At 43.9% G+C, this 22,241-nt stretch overlaps 1 long non-coding RNA gene and 1 pseudogene across 1 annotated transcript in view; one reads left to right on the forward strand and one right to left on the reverse strand.

Moving 5' to 3' along the window:
* Positions 1-19,071, forward strand: part of LOC132344200 (uncharacterized) — a 37,077-nt gene extending 18,006 nt beyond the window's left edge. The window contains exons 2-5 of the long non-coding RNA XR_009493359.1: positions 14,170-14,296; positions 16,465-16,546; positions 17,278-17,373; positions 18,897-19,071. This is a non-coding gene — a long non-coding RNA (uncharacterized lncRNA). The remainder of the gene's footprint in view (positions 1-14,169; positions 14,297-16,464; positions 16,547-17,277; positions 17,374-18,896) is intronic.
* On the reverse strand, positions 1,376-10,701 carry LOC524202 (pregnancy-associated glycoprotein 1-like; annotated as a pseudogene).
* Positions 19,072-22,241: the final 3,170 nt, after the last annotated feature.

The raw sequence follows: 22,241 nt of genomic DNA on the forward strand, positions 1-22,241 counted from the left end.
GACCATAAGAAATGGTGAATGCCAAAGAAGTAAGATTTTGAACTGCAGTGTTTGAGAAGATTCTTGAGAGTCCCTTATAAAACAAGATCAAACCAGTCAATCTGAAAGGAAATCAACCTGTGACCCCTGCTTTCTCAGCTAAGGCATCTACTGAGGGCCTCCAGGGGGAAAGAACAGATGCTTTCACTGCAAAAGTGCCTAACCATGGCAGCTTCAAGCAAACAATTTGTAGCCCCACCCATGGAGAAGCTCAGAAATGCTGAAGGCTCTGTGTACCCTGGGTCTCCTGATACATGTGTTGCATTCTCCCCAGCAGCATTGGAGGCCAAGGAATGGGCATTCTGCGCCATGGAGGAGGGGGTGGCTCAGGTATCCACTGGGGCAAGTACTTACCAAGTAGGCCTTGAAAGGACAGAGCAGGCTTATGTGGCAGGGGCTGGTGACTGGGGTGTGGGAACAAGAGGGAACCAGCTCTGCATGAAGTACCACATCAAAACTCCCCTGGAGGAGAAGCCATTGATAAGATCATCTCAGATGGGATGAAAAGAATCTATTCCATTACCCCTTATAATTGCTCTGAATGAGGAGGTGGTGCAGTTGGTGGGTCACCACAAACCCTTCCATGGCCTAGACTATCTCCCAGTCACTTTCATTGGGGCTGCCTCTCCCCAGCTTCAGTCATGTAGTTCTGGAGGAAATTGACAATCATGTGTGCTGCCTGGTCAGGGCCAATGACCATGTAAAGCCAATCATAGGACCCCATGGCCCTACCAGGATGGCTGATCTAGGACTGTACATGTGATTTGAGGTGGGTCATTCAGAGACCACCCTTGAACTCTGATGTCTTCAATCTTTTCTTTCCTTATTGGAGATGCCTTCAGGATATAAAACCCTAGGGCAGGTATCTTGGACTCCCTCACTAGGTGTAGAAGCCTTAAGGAAGAAAGTTGTCAGGCTAAGACCATCAAAGAAGAGGGAATGAAAGAGTGAAGGTGTGAAATAGAGAACTGATTACTTCTGATTTCTTGGGTCCAGTCACTGAGATGTTTGTATTTGCTCTGAGTCTTGTGTCCTGGATTCCCAGAATCATTTCAGTGAGTCTCCTCTTTCCTTGAAGCCAGTTGGAGGTGGGCTCCTCTCAACTGTGATTCAGACTTTGTTCTAGATCCTTCCTGATCATTGTACACCTCCAAGACACAAACAGAGGCACCTGTTTGTTTCAGCACCATTATGAGTGAAACCCTTTATTCTTTATTGAGAGTAGGGTGTGCAGACCACCAAACACAGTTCACCAGCATCCTGGGAAGGAGTACCCTAAATGAGATTTAGTGTTTGCTCGGAGAGACCTTACTGATTCCTGAGCCACACCAAGCATTTATACTGCCTGTGCCAGGACAATCCTGTCATTTCCTCAATCAAAGACTGAGAAATACAGCCTCAGAAAGACGTCACCCAGCATCCATGCCTCTCTAGATGTCCTCACTGTGTTTTCTTTAAAGATGGTATAGCAGTGGCCTCTAGAATCCTGGAGGAGTCAGAGACACACACCAGTCAGCCTGAGCCCTTACCTGTGACTCCCACAAATGTCCAGACCCAGCACAATTCTTGGTTTTATTTCCTTCTTTTGGTAAGTATCAAGGGATTTTCTCCTTAGCAGGGGATATGAGAGTTCATCCACAACCAAAAAGGGCCAAGACATGAAGTTACCATGAGGAAGGGTGTGGGGGAGGGGAGGACTGGGAGTTGGGGATACAGAGGAATGATAAACAACAAAGTCCTACTGTAGAGCATAAGGAAATACATTAAATATTAAGTCATAAACCACATGAAAAAGAATAAGACAATATATATTTCTATATGTGTATAACTGAGTCACATTGCTGTGCAGCAGAACTTAACGCAATACTGAAGTTTTGCCACACTTCAATAAAATTTTTAGGAAAGAAAAAGAGTGTCCATAGTTCTCCTCTCTCCCTATTTCTTTCCTTCTGACTCCTGCTCCTTGTTTTCTCTGCAGAGAATGCTGGTTCTCCTCCTGCGTCCCCACAATCTGTACTTTATTAAAAAACTTTATTTTGTATTGGAGTATAGCTGATTAACAATATTCTGAGTTTCAGGTGGACAGTAAACGGACTCAACCATATATATCCATGTATCCTGGTCACAAAAATACCCCAACCATCCAGGTTGTAATATAATTAAGCAGAGTTCCCCGTTCTACACAGTAACCTGTTGTTGGTTATCCATCCTAATAGAGCAGTGCCCACAACACGTTCTTGAAGACTTAACTTAGAACTCTGAGAATCCTCCTTTAGCCCGCCTTCACCCTCTTTGGCCACTCCAGGCTTGGTTGGGTAATGTACTCTGGTTCCCCAAGCCCTCATCACCCCGAGTAAGTACCCAGAGCCCCAATGCAGAGCACCTTGGAATGCCATTTGCATGGAATCCAGTGCAGTTTCACCTAGAACCAGGCAACCCTCCATATGGCTCAATGAGTTTACAGTTTTAAAATTCCTGATATTCCCTCCCTTCCTCAAAGTCTTCTTTGAGCCCATCAGCCAGCTCTGAACTCCCCTAGGGAGCTGACATGAAGCCTCCACCCTGTGCTGGGGCTGAGCAGTCACTGTGCACCCTTTATACACATTAGCATCCAGCCTTTCCACAGAGGGGTCAGGTAGCCTGACTCACAAAGGGGGCACCTGGCTAGAGTTAGGGGAAGATGCATCTGAGAACTAGGGTGACCATGTAATTTATCATCCAAACCAGGAAAAGTGTGAGTAGGGAAGGGAGACTGTTAATCCCTATGATGGGACAGCACATTGGGACTGTCCTCAGCCATTCTCTTTGTCACATGACTTATTTCAAGGACTGCTAGAGCTGACTTTCCGTGTGCATCCATCTAAGGGTTCAGATTGAATTGAAGCTCTTTGAACACTGAGGACCTGACTGATCCCCTCTCCTTGTGACTCCCACCATGCCAGCATGGCGTGGTGTCTCCACATTTATTTCAGGATGATCAGTGTCTCAGACGGCTGTTTACTTTCAAGTGGTTCGTCTTGCGGGAGGCTCTGGCCAGCCCCTGGGCTCAGCAGCATCTGCAATAGTGTGAGATGGCCTGAAGAGGGCACCCTCTTCCCAGCAGCAGCCCAAGGGTTCCTGCAAGTTCCTATTTGAGAACCACCCCTCAGGGTCCTCCCCTCACCTTGAGGATGTAGGCTTGAGCTGGGACAGGGTATTTGACACCATTGATAGTGGAGATAATAGAGGACAGGGTACTGACTGCAAAACATGAAATGTAGTGCTATTAGAGAGAGGGAGAAAGGTTAGCCCTGGAGATCCTTGTTATGTGTGGAGACTGGGAGTGACCCTGTGGCATGACCCTTCACCTTGGAACCCAGTGGCGTGGCGCCGATGAGCTTCTGGATTTTATTGACCAGTCTTCCTGGGCCAAGGATCAGTGATGTCCCGGTATCCAAAAGGCCTTGCAGCTGCCAGAAAAAGCAATAATCTTTATTTTCATGGAGATGCTGAGAGACAGTGTGACCAAGCAGGCATCAAGGTCTGGGGAGACTCTGAGTCTCCCCAGAGCTGCCCCCTTCCTGACTGTCTCCTAAACAGCCCTTCATGTTTTGCGCTGACTCTTTTCCTTTGCTCCTGACACAGCACCTTCCTTGACACCCTTGAATGCAGTACTTGAATACACCAGGCTCTTTTGCACCTTGACACAAGCTGGTCTTCTTCCTAGAGGAGCCCCCTCCCCTCTGACTAGCAAATTTCTTCTCATCTTCCAGATTCCAGCTTAATTGTCATGGTTTCAGGGAAGTCTTTCTCCCGGTGATTATCAGTCTCCTTTCTTGACAGTCTCTGTAGACACTTCCTCATGTCTAGCATATACCAAAGTCACAATTCACTATGTGTGTGTCTCATTTCCTGTGCATCTGCCTTCTTAGATGTGAGGGCAAGTTTGATTCTCATTGCCTCCCTAAAGTGCATGGCACACAATGGATGCCCAATGCTTTATCTGTTCAATGAGTGAATGAAGACTGTGAAAATAATGAATGAGAAACATCCAGAGAGCTATATCTGGTGGGGAACAAATAATGGGTCAGCCACAGAGTGAAGATGGAGATTCACGGGGACAACAGATTCTCATAATTGTGGGAGAGAGGGACTCCTCTGGGAGAGGAGGTCTCCCAGCACTGTTTCTACAGCTAGCTCAGACCCTGAGACCCTGGCCAGGAAATACATGACTAGCCCAAAGAAACTCCAAAGGACAGGTCAGCTTTTGTATGAGGGTATCACACAGAATCCTATCAATTATGCCTCTGTCCTCAGGTCACTCCTGGATCCCACCTTCCTGATTCTCTGTTATAGCCCCTGCCCCACTGTGTGCCCACGTACGTGGGGTGTCTTTTTTATTGGTTGCTTTCAAGTCTTAAGACTGTAGCCAACCTCTCTCCACTGCTGGGTAGCTGCTCCCTAAGGAGACCAGTTTTCCCCATTTGCTCAGGACTTACCCTATTTTTAAACTGACATTTATCTTTATTGAGAACTTCCTTGATCTTGGGTAGCCCTGGACAGTTGGTCATCTTATAACTCTGTTCAGGCTGTTGTAATCCTCCCTGATCCTCTGTTTACCACACTGTAGAGTCCTCTCACCATGCTCCACGCCTCACAGGGCAGTGGGTGCAGCCATCTCTCAGCTGTACAGACCTCTCCAGACCCTTTTAGGATCCTGGTCAGAGCCCTGCTCAGAAGGCCTGGGGATTATGAAACCATGGGTTGTTTGCATATCTATGTGTTTATGTGTTTGTTTGTATATGTGTTTGTATGTGTCTCTAATTGTGCTTTTGTGTCTCTGACTAGCTATACATGTTTATATGTGTCTATTTATATGTGTCTGCTTGTGTGTTTTCATGTTTCTGTGTGTCTATCTGTGTCGTTGTGGGTGGTGTATATGTCTATGTAACTATTTGTCTGAGAATCCATTTGTGTGTGTCTGTCTGTGTCTGTGTACAGATGTGGAGCATCACTTGGGCTGACCCTCAGAGGGAGAGGCTTACCGGTCCAGGTGTACACGCCAGTCTCCCGCTTGGATCAATGGTACTCAGTTGAGCGCTCCCTGGTAGTAGGCTTTGTCCACCCTACCAAACATCACCACACTGCCCTTCCCCTGCATCTGTAGAGAGAAAAGAGGGGGAGATCTTTGAAGGACAGTAACAACAACACTGTTTGAGAGCTTGTGTTTGCGCTTGTCTACCCATCAAGGCCCTAATAAGGTCTCCATTTACAGATGCAAAAATCGAGGCTGGGAGCGATTGAGATCCAGACTGAGGTCAGTAACTAGCTAATGAGTGGCACAGAGGAGGTTAGAAGCTGAGTCACATGGCTGGGCTCCACCCACTATGTCTTCTGAAGAGGCCCAGGACCTCCTGCTACCTGTGTGCTTAGAAACCCTCAGACAACAGGATGTTGAAGAGTTTTTGCTTTCCCCTTGTCCAGCTTGTCATTTTTCAGGAAAATAAAGCCTGGGAGTTCTAAGGATGTGGGTTCAGGTCACCCAGAGTTGGCTCCGCTGGCCTGTGACCTCTACTGTCCAAAGGGCCCCACACTCAGAAGAGACCTCACCTCAGCTCTCCCTGTCTTAAAATGACTAATATTTCTTGAACAAGGGATCCCACATTTTGTTTGTGTCCCACACTTATTTTTAACTGGCTCCTGCATATTGAGTAGGTGGTCCTGGATTCGCAGTGGAATGCTAATGAGAAAGGAAAGACATCCACCATCCTTCTCTTTCCTTCTTTATCAAATTCATAAACAAATCATATTGCTTTTTCCTTCAACTTGCTTCCTGTTGCTTTCCATTAATCTTCCTTCTCACTCACCCCTCTAGACTAAGTTACTGGTCTTGAGCCCAGGAGCAGGGATGTGTTCCAATAAAACATTATTTATAAAAACCAGCAGTGAGGCAAGGGAGGGCCCTAGTTATCCTGGGTTAGTTTATCTCTCAGAATACTTCTTTATCAAGTGTTCTATAATTTTCGTGTAACTGAAAGCATCTTACAGCTAATTTGGAGAAAGGGATTGTGCATCTCAGACTTACTTGCTCAAGTAGAATGTAAAAACAGGCTCAGAAATGGCACCTTGATTCTTCAGGTTGTCAAAGATGGGGATGGTCCAATGAAGGATATGTTGGGGTAGTTCAAGCCCAAGAAGCCATCAAAAGGTATACCCTCAAACCCGTATTCCGCCATGCTTAGACCAAACGGCTGGTCAGTACTTAAAACGTCCCCAATCTGTGGGAGAGAAGAGTGTTCCCACTTATAGATACATGAAGTGGGGCTAGAACTGGGCTGGAGTGCATTGCCATTAGATCTTCAAAGAAGAATTGAGCCTGGGCTGTGTCTTAGGTGGACCTCAGACAGTTAGACCAAGCTGGGAGGGGAATTTGGGTTCCATTTGTGAGAGGCTGTGAATTTTAAAACATCTGCCCCTCTGAAAAACACCACCTGAGTGAGGTAAATTGGCCTTGTGTCCAGGTGGGGCAACCAAGAGTCAGGCCAGGACCCACTGGTGCCACCTTGTGGACAACATGATTGAGAGCAAGATAGCCTTCTCTTTGGCATTACCTAATAACAAGAATCAGAGAAGGCAATGGCACTCCACTCCAGGACTCTTGCCTGGAGAGTCCCATGGGCGGAGGAGCCTGGTGGGCTGCAGGCCATGGGGTCGCTAAGAGTTGGACACGACTGAGTGACTTCACTTTCACTTTTCACTTTCATGCATTGGAGAAGGAAATGGCAACCCACTCCAGTATCCTTGCCTGGAGAATCCCAGGGATGGAGGAGCCTGGTGGGCTGCAGTCCATGGGGTCCCTAAGAGTCGGACATGGCTGAGCGACTTCACTTTCACTTTTCACTTTCATGCATTGGAGAAGGAAATGTAAACCCACTCCAGTGTTCTTGCCTGGAGAATCCCAGGGATGGACTGCATTCTCTGTAAGATACTGTGGATTCTGCAACTGTCCAAGAAGACAGAAGCAGAAAACACAATCTTGCTTGCAGGGTTCTATGAAATTACTGCCGGCGAAATTCATTTTTGGTGATATGTATGCATTTCTGTGAGTATGTATGAAAGAGAAAGAGAGGGGAACTACTCAAGTACTTTGGAGTGGCAGGCCATAGGTTTTATTAGACTCTCAAAGGTCCCCTAGAGTGAGAACTCATTTATCAGGCCCCCTGATATCTCTGGCCTCCAGTTTCCCACTCTGAATACTTGATGCCCTTGACTGCCCCCAGGGTGCCCAGATCAGTTTTATCCTGTCCCAAACACCCCACAGCAACTGCAGTCCTGAAATGCCAGCCCAGCTCCATTACTTACCACATGTGTGACCTCAGCAAGGCCCTTGCTGTCTGTACCTCACTTTCCTCATATGTCTCATGAGCTAATCACACCCCCTGATGTGTGGGGTTGTTGCAGGATTAAACCAGCCATCACCTGAAAGTGCATGGAACAGTCTGTGAAAATAAAAGTGGGCACTTTTATCCCCTCTTCTGGGTCCCAGCAAAATGGACCTTGAAGTGCTCATGGGCAGAGGACCTGCAAGTCCACACCTGAAGCCACTCTCTGGGTTAGCTAATTTGTTTGCTCCTGTGTCACCACAGGCACTTCCTCCCCAGAGACATGATCCTGTGGATAAGATGGCCAATATCTATGGGAGTTAGGATAGGAAGGGTCCTGGCAGGTGGTCCTGCATCTGTTTTGCCAGAAGTGGTCACTCCATAGCCAGTCCTGACTCAGCATATGTTACACTGTTACCCAGACTGTGTCATGAGCAACAATTCCTTTCATTGTCCCAGATCCATAGGCTATGCTGAAGGTCTTATTGGTAAACCGGAATGTGGAAGACTGAAGATGTCTGAACCTAACGTGTGTAGCTGCAGACACAAGATATGAGTGTTATCAGGTGCCAAGGATGGAAACAGGGTGGCAGGGCAAGTGAAGGATGGTCCGGGTAGGGGTGTCTGTACTCACAACAGGCTGGACTGGGGCAAAAGAGGGAGGGAACCTACAAGTCAGATGAGCCTGTGTCAAAGATAACCTGGAATTCCTGAGGGGTGTTCCAATGGTGATGTTACCAACTTAGAATATCTACAGGGAGAAGGAGGGAGTGGGTTAGTGCAGAACTGGCTGCCCTCTATTCCCGCACTGATGCCTCTTTCTGGGTGTCACATATATCTTGAGATCACTTTCTAACCACTGTGCAGCTCCCAGCCTTTGATCACAGAGGTGCTTGCATTTGATTTTTTTTTTTCCTGTGCTACAATGTATGCAGGATATTGATTCTATGACCAGGTGTTGAAGTGGTATCTCCTGTATGGGAAGCCCAGAGGCATAACCACCAGGCCTCCAGGACTGCTGGACACCCAGGGAAGTCCTGGTGCCTTCATTTGAGAAATTCTGTAGTCTCTTCAAACCCAGCTTTAGCATCCCCTTCTCCAGGAGGTCCTTCTTGATCAACCCCATCCACTACCTCCAAACTCAGATCACATCCAATCAACACCACATAGGTGACCTTTTCATTTGAAATGTATTTACTCTTTGCCTATCATTCAGGCTGGCATGGGCATTCTTGAAGACAAAATAACCCATTTTCTTATCTAAAAACTGTAAGCACTGTGTTAGATTTTTATGGCCTTACATGGAATACAGGTTCAGTAACTTTTTACTGCTGTGGTTCTTGCATCTGTGGAAACTGAATTCCTCTGCCTGGGGATTCACAATTGCTTTGCAATTAGTTCTACCCTTTGATCAGGGATGGTTCACTCTTCATCTGTAACTGACTGACTCCGTTAGTTCAGAAGGATCTGCTGCTGCTTCTGTTAAGTCGCTTCAGTCATGTCCAATTCTGTGCAATCCCATAGACAGGAGCCTACAGGCTCCCCCATCCCTGGGATTCTCCAGGCAAGAACACTGGAGTGGGTTGTAATTTCCTTCTCCAATTCAGGAAAGTGAAAAGTGAAATTGAAGTCGCTCAGTAATGTCCTACTCTTAGTGACCCCATGGGCTGCAGCCTACCAGGCTCCTCCATCCTTGGGTTTTTCCAGGCAAGAGGACTGAAGTGGGTTGCCATTGCCTTCTCCGCAGAAGGACAATCTCCATCTAACTAATGACACATCTTTGACACAGAAATGGACATTTACCTGCCACTTGGTAATTTCTGGCCCAGTCACCAAGACCAAGAGTTGAGGATGATAGTGCCTTCTCCTATGTGTGGGGCCTCTTTTACCCAAGGTTTCTGCCTCCTGCAGGAGCCTGAGCCCCAGCATCCCTCCTGTCACCTCCAGATGAGCCCCAGTGCTAAAGTAGAGCACCAGGGGGCGCTGTGGAGTACCATTCTCCCAAAACCTCACATCCATGATGTTGCTCATGGGGTGAATATTTATATTTGAGCCACGAGAAGAAATCTAGGACAGTCTGTAAGCATGTTCCATAAGGAAATTGTTCAGCATGTTTTTTTTTTCACTGAGGGTTTTTCTCATGGTCTTCACTTTTGTTAGAGGTATTCTTTCGTTGAGCATTTGACAAAGAAAACAAAGAAGAAGCTACAATTAGCTGTCTGTGTTAAGGTGTAACTGTCATTGTAATGGCACTGTGTATTTTCCAATAATCTTTATGAGTCACCTTGTTATCAGAATTTTATGCATATACTATGGCAAAGGCATAGGTTTGAATAAAGATTCTGTTCTGTAATGTTGCGTAAGCCATATGACCCTGTGGGGTCTCAGTCTCCCCTCAGTAAAATGGTGGAATGTAATGATTCAAACCCTCCAAATAGGATATCTTGGGCATAAGTGAAGTGATGGATATAAGGTACCTGATAAATAGGAAGTCTCAACAATGGCAGCCACTAGCATTGCTGTTGCCATCCCACTGTATCCTTCTCATAGAAGCTCAGGGAAATAGGTAGAAGTGGGATTCCTATCCTCTTTTACAAGGGGGGAATTTGAAATGCAAGAGGTTTGTGAATTGGCTGTGGTCACACTGCTTGTCATATATAAAACAGTGTATAAATAGCTCTCCCAATTTTTCTCCAAGTTGAAAGAGAAGAGAGAGTTGAAAAAAGAATCCAGGAGATAGGGAACAAGTTAAGGAAATGTAGAGGCTTGAGAAGGAAGGATGAGTCAAATGAAAAATTAAAAGAAAACAGCACAGAGAGAAGTACACTCAGAGCCCTCCAAGAGATGGAGAGATAAATGACAGTGATACAGAGATGCAGACATAGACATATACACACTGAAGTAGAGAGGGAACAAAGAGAACATGCTAAATAAAATGTAGAAGAGTGCTATTCCACAGGACAACACCTACGTCTGCATTGACTGTGCACTAAACAATTGCAAGGAGTTCCAATTTCAATAGGTCATGACATGACTGGACCCCAAGAGTTGTGCAGCTATGCAAATCTACACCAAGTCCCTTGGGACCCAAATTTCCTATAGCAATGTACTTATCAATAAGTATGTGTAGAACTTTAACATTGTCAGGGAAATATTCTATTGCCTTCTAAAATTGATGAATAGAATAATCAGATGAAAAGAGAAATCACAGAAAGGAAGATGATGTGGCTTACAGTCTCCATAATTACATGACTCTTCAATCTGAGAAGGCAACCAGCCCAAGGAGCACAAGCCACTTCATGCTTCTTTCTTGGCTCCAAGTACTCAGGGAAGTTCAGGTTCTTAGCATGTAGTGGTGACCAGGAGCCTCTAGTTATATATGCTCTGACATGCCCTAGTTTAGCCCTTTAGGCCAATAATAGGTCTGAAAAAAACACAAAGGTCTTGATAATATCTTTACCTTCATTAGTGTCCTTGGCGAGTGTACTCTGAAGCTTCACAGAATACAGAGAATTGAACTGTAATCTCTTCCTTGAAGCTTGGTTGGAAAATCAAACTGATCTGCATGGACATCTAAGAAGATGGAGAACCTTGCATACTTGGAGAAAAAGACTTCGAAGAAACATCATGCAAATGGATACTAAGGGCCATGCTTGACATTCTTGGTTTCATGCCATCTTTCTAGCCACTTCATGAGATATGCACTGTTGTCTTCATTGGAGAGGAGTTTTCTAGGAGGATAAGTTGTCAAATGGCAATGTGAAGACTTCAGGGACAGCCCAGGGACATAGAACAGGCTTTAGGTAGTGGGTCTAATGGCAGACATCAGGGGGCACTTATGATGCCAGGCTGCATCAAAGATTTAGGGCAGAGTAGTACTTCAATTGCATGGTTTAAGTATTGGAAGAAATGTCATATGCATCCATAAGATATTGTATATCATCCAAAAACAAACAAGGAAGAAGTGTGTTCTGGGTTCTGGGTTAAAGGCTACAAATTCAAAGTTAATCAAGACAAAAGTAATCTTTCTCTTAAGATAGCTAGCAGTCTAGCTCTCACAAACTCTTGGCCCCAGGAGGCAAGAGAAATGATACTAGGACTAGGTTGCCATGTTGGACCCTGGGCAGCACAGGCCTTACCACTGGGAGCAGCCTTTCCTACACTTCAACCATGTGTGAAAGCAGGCCAGTTGGCCATGTTTTCAAGAGAAGTCAGAAGTTTGGATATTTATGTACAATCTACTGATTTTAATGTTAACAACTAATTTCCCCCCCACCAAAAAAAAACCAAAAAAACAAAAAAAACAAAAAAACACCAAAAAACAAAAACAGTGGAAATGAAATATCCACAGCAATGTGCTGGAATCAGCCTTCAGTCTCTGCAGGTTTTTATTTCTTGCCTAGAGTTGGGAGTGCAGTGGGGACAGAGAGGAATTTAATTCATGTTGGTTGGTTTACAAAGAGATTGGATGCGTACTGAACATTTGTGTTTCCTTTTTATTTAAAAAGAAATATCACCAGGGACATACAAACCAATGAATTTAACTTTTGAAGATAAATGGATATATTTCTGATATAATTTCCTCCTAGGGTCTATGCCGTGAAAAATTTTATCTGCCAAACCAAACATACAAAAAAAAAAAAAATTGTGAAATGTCTTCCCAATCAAAGAAGACAAAACAACTGTGGCAGCCAAGTAAAGACATCATGTTTAATGACTCATCCAGGACTCCCAGGGCCTATTCCTGCATGAGATCTATCAATGACTGTCCCTTGAATACAACAGGAGCCTCTCCTAATCACCAGATATATGTAGATGTGGCATTGTGTCTTAACACTCATTTTTGCACATTGTTTAAATTCAATTTTGGTGGTTAAATACAAACAGGGGGAATAACACGTCACTGACAAATGACACACATATATGCCCTTTGAACTATGGTGTTGGAGAAGACTCTTGAGAGTCCCTTGGACTGCAAGGAGACCAAACCAGTCCATCCTAAAAAAAAAAAAAAAAAAAATTAGTCCTGAATATTCACTGGAAAACCTGATGCTGAAGTTGAAGCTCCAATTATTTGCCCACCTGATGGGAAGAACTGACCCATTGGAAAAGACCCTGATATTAGGAAAGATTGAAGGCAGGGAGAGAAGGGGAAGACAGGATGAGATGGTTGGAAGGCATCACCAAGTCGATGGACATGAGCTTGAGTAAGCTCCAGGAGTTGGTGATGGATAAGGAAGCCTGGCATGCTGCAGTCCATAGTGTTGCAAAGAGACTGACACGACTGAAGGACTGAACTGAACTGAACAAACTGAGAACAAAGGCTGATAAATCGAATTGCATCAAGTTGGTGACTAGCTGCCCATAACAACACATTATTTAAGTGGCTTTAAAATTCAGAATTATGACTATATTCAGAGTGGAATATCTTCTAAGGAAAAACAAAAACACTGCCCATCCAAAACAAAACCAAAGAAAATAAAAAGAAATACAGGAAATAAATCTGAAACTATATTCAACAACTTATTGTTCCTCATATTGCTTCGGTTATTATGACAGAATCATAAATATGTTAACAGGTAAAAGCAAGACAATAATTAAAACTAATGTTCTGAAGTAAGCCTTTCAGTGGCTAGAAAAAGCGGTTCACTCATAATATAAGGAACTTTAATTAAAACCATGCTGTCTTAAATCTCAAACTGAAAGCATAAATTTGTATCAACTGTTATATTCCTTTTTATTTTATTTTTCAAGGAAAATGTGTCCTTCCTACTCTGACCAATGTAAAGCCTACAAGCAATGACAACTTGATAACAGTGACTATTCTGAGGTCTAACATGTAACTTCTAAATACATTTCCCATCAAACGATGCATGAATGCTTAGAGATGGCTGATTTCAGGACTGGGTAAAGAAATTTGTTTACTCTTTTTTGAAGAGTAAACAAAAATTTGTTTGCTCTTTTTGTTTCTATTAAGCATAGGTTATGTAACTACAAACAGTTCCAGGAAAACAAGCTAGACTGTCCCTTTTGGGGGTGATGAGAGAGTAATGGAGACAAGCTATAGTACAGAGGAAGCTTCACTCACTGGCCTGCAGCTCACCTCCTGCTGTGGAGGTCTGTTTCCTAATAGACTAAGGACTGGTACTGTTCCTGATCTACTGTTCTGGTATTGTGGACTCCTGCTCTAAACCCAGTAGTGGGACATTCTGTAAGACAGACAACCCTGCTTCCACCCAGTTTCTGAACAAATAAATGGCATTAAAATTGGGAGAGGAACAGTTATTTCATCTTAAAAGTGAACAACAAAGTGCAACATATGACTACATTCTTTCAATAAACTGTGAAAAGACATCTGCTTTTTGAGATCTGGGAAATTTGTACATGAACTGGATATTAAATGTTCATTTTATTGGGAACAAAAGAGCATTTTTTTCATATCCTATCATTTTACCACAAATACTCATTATGTACATTTTGTGAAATGTTCATCTTTTTCCTAAAATACTTCAGAAAAATGAATAAGGAGTAAAAGAGATAATGAAATGAGGGTTTGTCTTGAACTAAAAACAGATAGCTGCTATGCTATACATATTACTAAGGATTGAATTGTGCCCATCCTTGAATCCCAATGTGATGGTATTAGGAAGTAGGGCCTTTGTGAGGTAATTAGGTTGACATGGGGTTTTGATGGTGGCCCCTCATGATAGGATTAGCCTCTCCATCTTTATATCTCTTATTGTCCCTCTTCTTCCTTCCCTTCAACCAGCACATATGAGAACATAGCATGAAGAGAAAGACTAATGCAAGTCAAGAATGTCTTCACTGGGAACTCAATTGGCCATCATCTTGATGTTACATAGTCTCCAGTCTATGACAACCTGGGGGACTAAGAGGTTAGTTTTGTAGTTATTGATGCTGAATGATGAAATATAGGGTTCATGACACTCTTCTTTTCTATATTTGTTATGTTTGAAATTGTTTTGCAGTAAGAAGTTTACCGGAGAAGGTGATGGCACCCCACTCCAGTACTCTTGCCTGGAAAATCCCATGGATGGAGGAGCCTGGTAGGCTGCAGTCCATGGGGTCAGGAACAGTCGGACATGACTGAGCAACTTCACTTTCACTTTTCACTTTCATGCATTGGAGAAGGAAATGGCAACCCACTCCAGTGTTCTTGCCTGGAGAATCCCAGGGACGGGAGAGCCTGTTGGGCTGCCATTTATGGGGTTGCACAGAGTTGGACACGACTGAAGTGACTTAGCAGCAGGAGCTGCAGCAAGAAGTTTACAGCAAGTCCATTTTGAAGTTTCTGTCTTAGTGATACCCTGAGGAGCCCAAGATAGCAGATTCAGGCAGATCCCCAATGAATGAGTGGTTGGAGGACCACATGCTCCTTACTCCAAATCATCTCTTGTCATCTGAAAACTGTCCCCACACCTGACACCCTTAACATCCCCTCCCCGACATCTGCATCTCCTTATTCTGATAAGCTGAGTCATCTAGCTGTAGATGTTGATGATTCAGGACAGGGTCTGGAAGCAGAAGGAATGCAGACATTTTTAGCAAGAATGAACTGGGCAGACCCATCTTGGTTTTCCCTTCTTTAGTGGGATCTGCAGGTGAGGGATTGGGCCTGGGTAGGGAGGGTGCCACAAATGGGACTGTATAGATATCTGAAAGTGAAGGAAGGAGGAATTCAGTAACCAGGAGGTGGGCAGCTTGCACAGGACCCAGGAGGGGTGGAAGAAGCACTGGGAAAAGATTAGTGCTTACCTGAGGGCCAGACCTTCTTGAGTCTTTTGGTTAAAATTCTATGTCACGTCCTTTCTGCTGTAATTCTTGCTTCAGATGTGGAGGGGAGAGAGCTGTACTCACTCCTAATGAGTCACAGGGAGAGGAACAGCCTCCCCCAGAGGCCCTTTGATTCCACTCTAACTGTGGGTATCATCCCAAGCCAGAGAGCAAATGGCAGATCATCCAGATATGACCTACTTTAAATAGTATTTAAAATATAACAATATTTGTCTAAGAGTCCTGGCAAATCTAGTTTGCAGAGATTTTTTGGAGAGATGATTCATTAGGCTAATTGGGGTTTCTGCTGAGGAATCTACAAGCTTCCCCACTGGTAACTTCTGACTTATAACTACCTGATCTTATCCCACAAAACCTAAATGATGGTAAGTTCCAGTGGGCAAGTCCTCTAAGGTCCTCGGTGTCAGAGCAGCTATGTGCCAAGTGGCCTACCACTCCCAGTCCTGAGCCCAGGACCCATGAACATCACCAGACAGTTACAGCCCCCTGCCCACCAGAGGCAGCCTCAGCATCCTCAGCAACACCCACCTCTGAGCCACTTGTCCACTGATTGGCACTGAGACTCAGTCTGAAACAAATGTTCTGGAGCAAGTCCAGTCTCCCTCATCCAAGAGATGGGAAACTGAACCCTGGGGTGTATGACTCATCTTAAGGCTGAAGGTAAGTTAGTGAAGACTTGGGACCCAGGAACTTTGGTTCCCGGGCTTGGAGACTTCCAGGAAGGGAAAGATGAGAGAAATCTCAATTGCATCCACTCCTGGGTAGCTCTCAGATGTCTGCAAGCACCAGAGGGGAAGTTTTTTCCCGTAGCCCCTCAAGTCTGGTTCTGATTTTATCAGCAGACCTGCCTCCATGTAGGAACAGGAAAGCAATATTCAGGGCTGCTTCTTCTGGGTACCAGGCACAGTGAGAGAGCCCCAGGTGTAGTGACCCTAGAAGGCAGTCATGCACGTGGTGACTGACTCACTCCCAACTCAGATCCCCAGAGCTCCCACTCCTCCTTCACACAAGACAGACCCTTGACTGACTGGGTAACATGAACCTGCATTCACAACAAGAAACATTCTCTTCTCAGTCTTCTTGAAACTTAGATAAGTGCCTGATGTTTCTTCAGGGAACCCCTGGCAGAGTGAGCTTGGGGTCTGGGACTAGCTTGAATGAAGTGGATGTGTTCCCACTTTGATGCTCCAAATAGACCTTGGAGATTCAAAGGCCTTGAGAGAATTACAATCACCCTTATATTTTGCAGGGACTTTGCTTTTATGAATCTGGTTGGAGAGAAAGGACAGAAACACAGGATGAGGCTGTACATCTCTGGGTCCCAGCTGACTGTGAGTTGAGTTCCAGCCATCAGGCTTGACAGTCAGGTACTGATGTTATTCACTAGCCAACTTTGAAGAAGCAAAGGAAGAAATAGCTTTTGGACAGAGAGCAGTGTGGTCAAAGGTCCGTTGGAATCACATGGGGCAAGATGAAAAAAGAATGATTTCTTTTTTATTTGCTCTCAGTTCCTTGGCATTTCTACTCTTGAGAACAAGTACATGGAGATAGTCAGAGGCATTGATGGTGCCCCTGGCAGGTGATGTCCCTGGTGATAACCAGTTTGTGAACACATCCCTCATGATAGCCCCAGGTTATCCCTTCTTGGGAAGGCTGACATGCCTCATTGATGCTTCACAACTGAAGCATGGGATCAGGTCATGATGGTTGACAGGTATGCCAAGTTCCAAGCATGGAAGGAAGGTTGTCAGTGGAAGGGTAGCCATTTATTAAACTTGGTTACCTTGGTCCTTAGCAGGGGCCACTTCCCACATCTAGAATGTTTTTCTCCCAGCTTTTTGCATGGCTGGGTCCTTCTCAACATTTAGCACAATCTCAAATGATTCTCTCTCAACCTTGCTTTCCCTGGCCACTGCACTCTCACAAGCACAGAGCTTCATCCAAATAGTGCCTAGACACATCCCTCCATCAAAACAATAATTACAGTTACCAAAGTGGAAAGGTGGGAGAGGGATAAATTGAGAGCTTGAGATTAATATATGTATACTACTTTATTTAATAGATAATCAACAAAGACCTACTGTACAGCACAGCAATTCTGCTCAATAGTCTGGAATATCCTGTATGGAAAAGAATCTAAGAAAGAATGGATGCATATGTATGTATAAAATAATTTATTTCCCATACAACTAATATTAATACAATGCTGTAAATCAACTACTCTCCTATATAAATTAAAACCTGAATTAAAAAAAAAAAAGCTTACATGTAGAGATCCATGGAGTTCTTTATACTCACAGGATTTCAGATATGATACTGGAGATGGCAGAGTCGGTGCAGAAATCTAGACATTATCTGAGGTTGTATTTTCCTGAGCTTTGGTGTCTATTCATTCTAGTGTCTTTGTCTTTGGAGGATCTAATACAAGGGCTTGGAGACACCAGCTGGGTGTTAGTTGAAGGATGAGAGGGAGGCGTTAGTGGGAGAGTGAAATCCCAGCTCCCTAGCCTTAGGTTTAAGCACGTTTGAGGCACAACTTATATCCCAAGTTCCCTGTGAAAACAGGCTGTAGGTTCCCTCTCCATGACTTGCATGAAATCAGACCCAGACTGGTTTCATCGTTTTTCATGTCCTGCTTCCCCTGAGACCTCACTGGTTTCTCTGGGAGAATTTTTTTGTTGTTGTTGGCAGCACTAGGTCTTCATTGCTACTCAAGACTTCTCTATTTGCAGTGAGCAGGGGCTACTCTGTAATTGCAGTGCACTGGCTTTTCAATCCTATGCTTCTCTTGATGTAGATCATAGGCTCTAGGGCACTCAGGCTCAGTAGTTGTGGCCCACCGGCTTAGTTGCCCTGGGGCATTTACAATCTTCCCTAACCAGGTCTCAAACACATATCTTATGCACTGGATCAAAAGGGAGAGCACTCTGGAAGGAATTTTAAATAAATCACTTTTACATGAAACTTGGCACCATGGTCTATTTATTAGGAGATTGATAGAGGATTGTCCCTGCTTCAAGCAACCTCCTGAGATCAGGACTGAGGTTCCCCTCCCAAGGGTTTCTACAGGATCTTGAAGCTCTCCTGCCATGTGGCTTTGTTCTTGATTCAGTTTCTGAATCCCACACTACACCACAGCTTCCAGAGGGCAGGGCTGTCACTTGACTCACTTATAAGTATACGTCAGTAGATATTGTCTCATTCAGACCCTAATGTCAAGACAAGGCTAACACAAAGATCAGTTATTCTGTTATGAGTGTTAGGTTACAGGTTCAACGACTGTAATCAATCCCTAAATAACATTACCTTAAATACAATACAATTTCAATTCTCTTTCATATAATGTTAGTGCAGGTCTCTCCACAGAGATGAGGGCCCACTTCTTTCTTGTCACATTTTCCACCTGTGCTACTTACCTCTGGTCTAACATGGCTGCTCCAGCTCCTGTCATTACATCTGCATTCCAGCTAGTGGGACAGAAATTAATATGAAAGTGACATATCACCTCTACTCAAATTCCACTGGCCAAAGTATCTTCCATGTTCATGGCAAACCTGGGGGTTGTGGGCACACAGAAGGGTAGGGGAATGTGATCCTACTTCAGAACATTCATGATGAGTAACAGGGGCCACCACACTTCATTCATATCCCTGTATTCATTCTTTGGTTCTCCCCACACAGCTCTCTGTCTGTTTTGGCCTGAAGATATGGATATTGATGAGGTTATAAGAGAGGACATGGTCTACAAATATGGAGAAAACAAGAAAGCAAAGAAGATAAGAAAGTATAAAAATGCAAAATCTAAAGGAAAGCATGCTTATAATCAAATTTTGCAGTTATACAATTTAGGTATAATGGTTGATGAATCAATTTATTAAAAATTAGAGAAATTTAAAACAAATATAGTCACTAAAACCAACAAAATAATAAGGCTATATCGTATTAAACACATTGTAGTATCAGGACTAAGTGTGGATGCACATTGCCAAAAACTAAAACGACTATAAATTCAGCAAGATAAACTTGATTTTTCTCTCCCACTGAAAAAAGCTGCAGGTGGGCCAGCCAGAGCTTGGGTGCTATCCATCACCAAGGTAACATGATTGTCCAATACAACTACAGGAGTTCCAGACATCACAACTAAAGTCCAGGGAACCATTAGGAAGAAAGTAGGGAAGGGAAGAGTCCCATCTCTCAGCTAAATCAGCTCCTTGAAAGCAGTCTTTAAAGAAATCCCTCTTACAGGTCTGCTTGCATCTCAGCCACCAGTCATGACTAAGAGCACAGGTGGGCAGGATGTGCAGTCCTGTAGCTACTGGGTTGATGGCTATATAAGAAACTATTTTCAGTTTTAAAAGAGAAGCAGAGAATAGATCATTTTAGGTAGCCTGCAGTGCCAGCCTTAAATAAAAACCTTTTTGGAATGGATTAGGGTGAATGGTTGGGCACAGTGTGGAAGCCAAGTGGAAGGAACAGCAATGAGAAATAGGGAGATGGACCTGAACTGTGCTCAAGTGAAAAGAGGCAGACTGGTCAGTAGAGATCTTCTAAGGACGGAAGTGAGGATTATACATACCACATGACCCAATTTGTTTTGAAAACTGCTTTTCCAACTCAGGTCCCAAATCTCTCTCAATTCTTCAGCTTCTAAATACGTTGTCTTTGTTACCTCACATTCTGACCTACCTGTCTCACCTTCCTTATTTATGTTCACATCATTTCTCCATTCAGTCCACCAGCATTGCAAGATCCATTATTGAGGAGTTAGCAATACTTTCTAGAAGTGTGTAGAAACACAATGACTATTTCTACTTTAATATTTGTTTGTCCTTATCAAGGTCTTTTAAGAAATGCAAAAAAGCAAAAGGGCTGTCTGGGGAGGCCTTACAAATAGCTGTGAAAAGAAGAGAAGCGAAAAGCAAAGGAGAAAAGGAAAGATATAAACATCTGAATGCAGAGTTCCAAAGAATAGCAAGAAGAGATAAAAAAGCCTTCTTCAGCAATCAATGCAAAGAAATAGAGGAAAACAACAGAATGGGAAAGACTAGGGATCTCTTCAAGAAAATCAGAGATACCAAAGGAACATTTCATGCAAAGATGAGCTCGATAAAGGACAGAAATGGTATGGACCTAACAGAAGCAGAAGATATTAAGAAGAGATGGCAAGAATACACAGAAGAACTGTACAAAAAAGATCTTCATGACCCAGATAATCACGATTGTGTGATCACTGACCTAGAGCCAGATATCCTGGAATGTGAAGTCAAGTGGGCCTTAGAAAGTATCACTACGAACAAAGCTAGTGAAGGTGATGGAATTCCAGTTGAACTATTGCAAATCCTGAAAGATGATGCTGTGAAAGTGCTGCACTCAATATGCCAGCAAATTTGGAAAACTCGGCAGTGACCACAGGACTGGAAAAGGTCAGTTTTCATTCCAATCCCAAAGAAAGGCAATGCCAAAGAATGCTCAAACTACACACCATTGCACTCATCTCACACGTTAGTAAAGTAATGCTCAAAATTCTCCAAGCCAGGTTTCAGCAATATGTGAACCGTGAACTTCCTGATGTTCAAGCTGGTTTTAGAAAAGGCAGAGGAACCAGAGATCAAATTGCCAACATCCACTGGATCATGGAAAAAGCAAGAGAGTTCCAGAAAAACATCTATTTCTGCTTTATTGACTATGCCAAAGTCTTTGACTGTGTGGATCACAATAAACTGGAAAATTCTGAAAGAGATGGGAATACCAGACCACCTGATCTGCCTCTTGAGAAATCTGTATGCAGGTCAGGAAGCAACAGTTAGAGCTGGACATGGAATAACAGACTGGTTCCAAATAGGAAAAGGAGTACGTCAAGGCTGTATATTGTCACCCTGTTTTATTTAACTTATATGCAGAGTACATCATGAGAAACGCTGGACTGCAAGAAACACAAGCTGGAATCAAGATTGCCGAGAGAAATATCAATAACCTTAGATATGCAGATGACACCACCCTTATGGCAGAAAGTGAAGAGGAACTAAAAAGCCTCTTGACGAAAGTGAAAGTGGAGAGTGAAAAAGTTGGTTTAAAGCTCAACATTCAGAAAATGAAGATCATGGCATCCGGTCCCACCACTTCATGGGAAATAGATGGGGAAACAGTGTCAGACTTTATTTCTGGGCTCCAAAATCACTACAGATGGTGACTGCAGCCATGAAATTAAAAGACGCTTACTCCTTGGAAGGAAGGTTATAACCAACCTAGATAGCATATTAAAAAGCAGAGACATTACTTTGCCAACAAAGGTCGTCTAGTCAAGGCTATGGTTTTTCCTGTGGTGATGTATGGATGTGAGAGTTGGACTGTGAAGAAGGCTGAGCGCCGAAGAATTGATGCTTTTGAACTGTGGTGTTGAAGAAGACTCTTGAGAGTCCCTTGGACTGCAAGGAGATCCAACCAGTCCATTCTGAAGGAGATCAGCCCTGGGATTTCTTTGGAAGGATTGATGCTAAAGCTGAAACTCCAGTACTTTGGCCACCTCATGCGAAGAGTTGACTCATTGGAAAAGACTCTGATGCTGGGAGGGATTGGGGGCAGGAGGAGAAGGGGACGACAGAGGATGAGATGGCTGGATGGCATCACTGACTCGATGAACGTGAGTCTGAGTGAACTCCAGGAGTTGGTGTTGGACAGGGAGGCCTGGCATGCTGCAATTCATGGGGTCACAAAGAGTCGGACATGACTGAGTGACTGATCTGCTCTGATCAAGGTCTTTTGAAGGACTGAGATGGCTAGAATTATGGAGATTTCACATTTGAGGCGTTAAAAAAATTTCTTGTTACATTGGTCTGTTGGTGGTTATGCAGTCTCATAGTTGTTCTAAGTCTGAGAAAGTATTTTATCTTGTTTTTGATATATATTTTTCTTGGGTATAGAATTCTGAGTCAATTCTATTTCTCTCAGCACTCTAAGACAGTGTCCTCTGCCTAACATTGTTTCATATCCTAATCTGCTGTCTTTCCCATTTTTTGTTCTACTGTG

This window comes from Bos taurus, chromosome 29, assembly GCF_002263795.3.
Source record: "Bos taurus isolate L1 Dominette 01449 registration number 42190680 breed Hereford chromosome 29, ARS-UCD2.0, whole genome shotgun sequence".
In the NCBI taxonomy this organism is placed as follows: Eukaryota; Metazoa; Chordata; class Mammalia; order Artiodactyla; family Bovidae; genus Bos; species Bos taurus.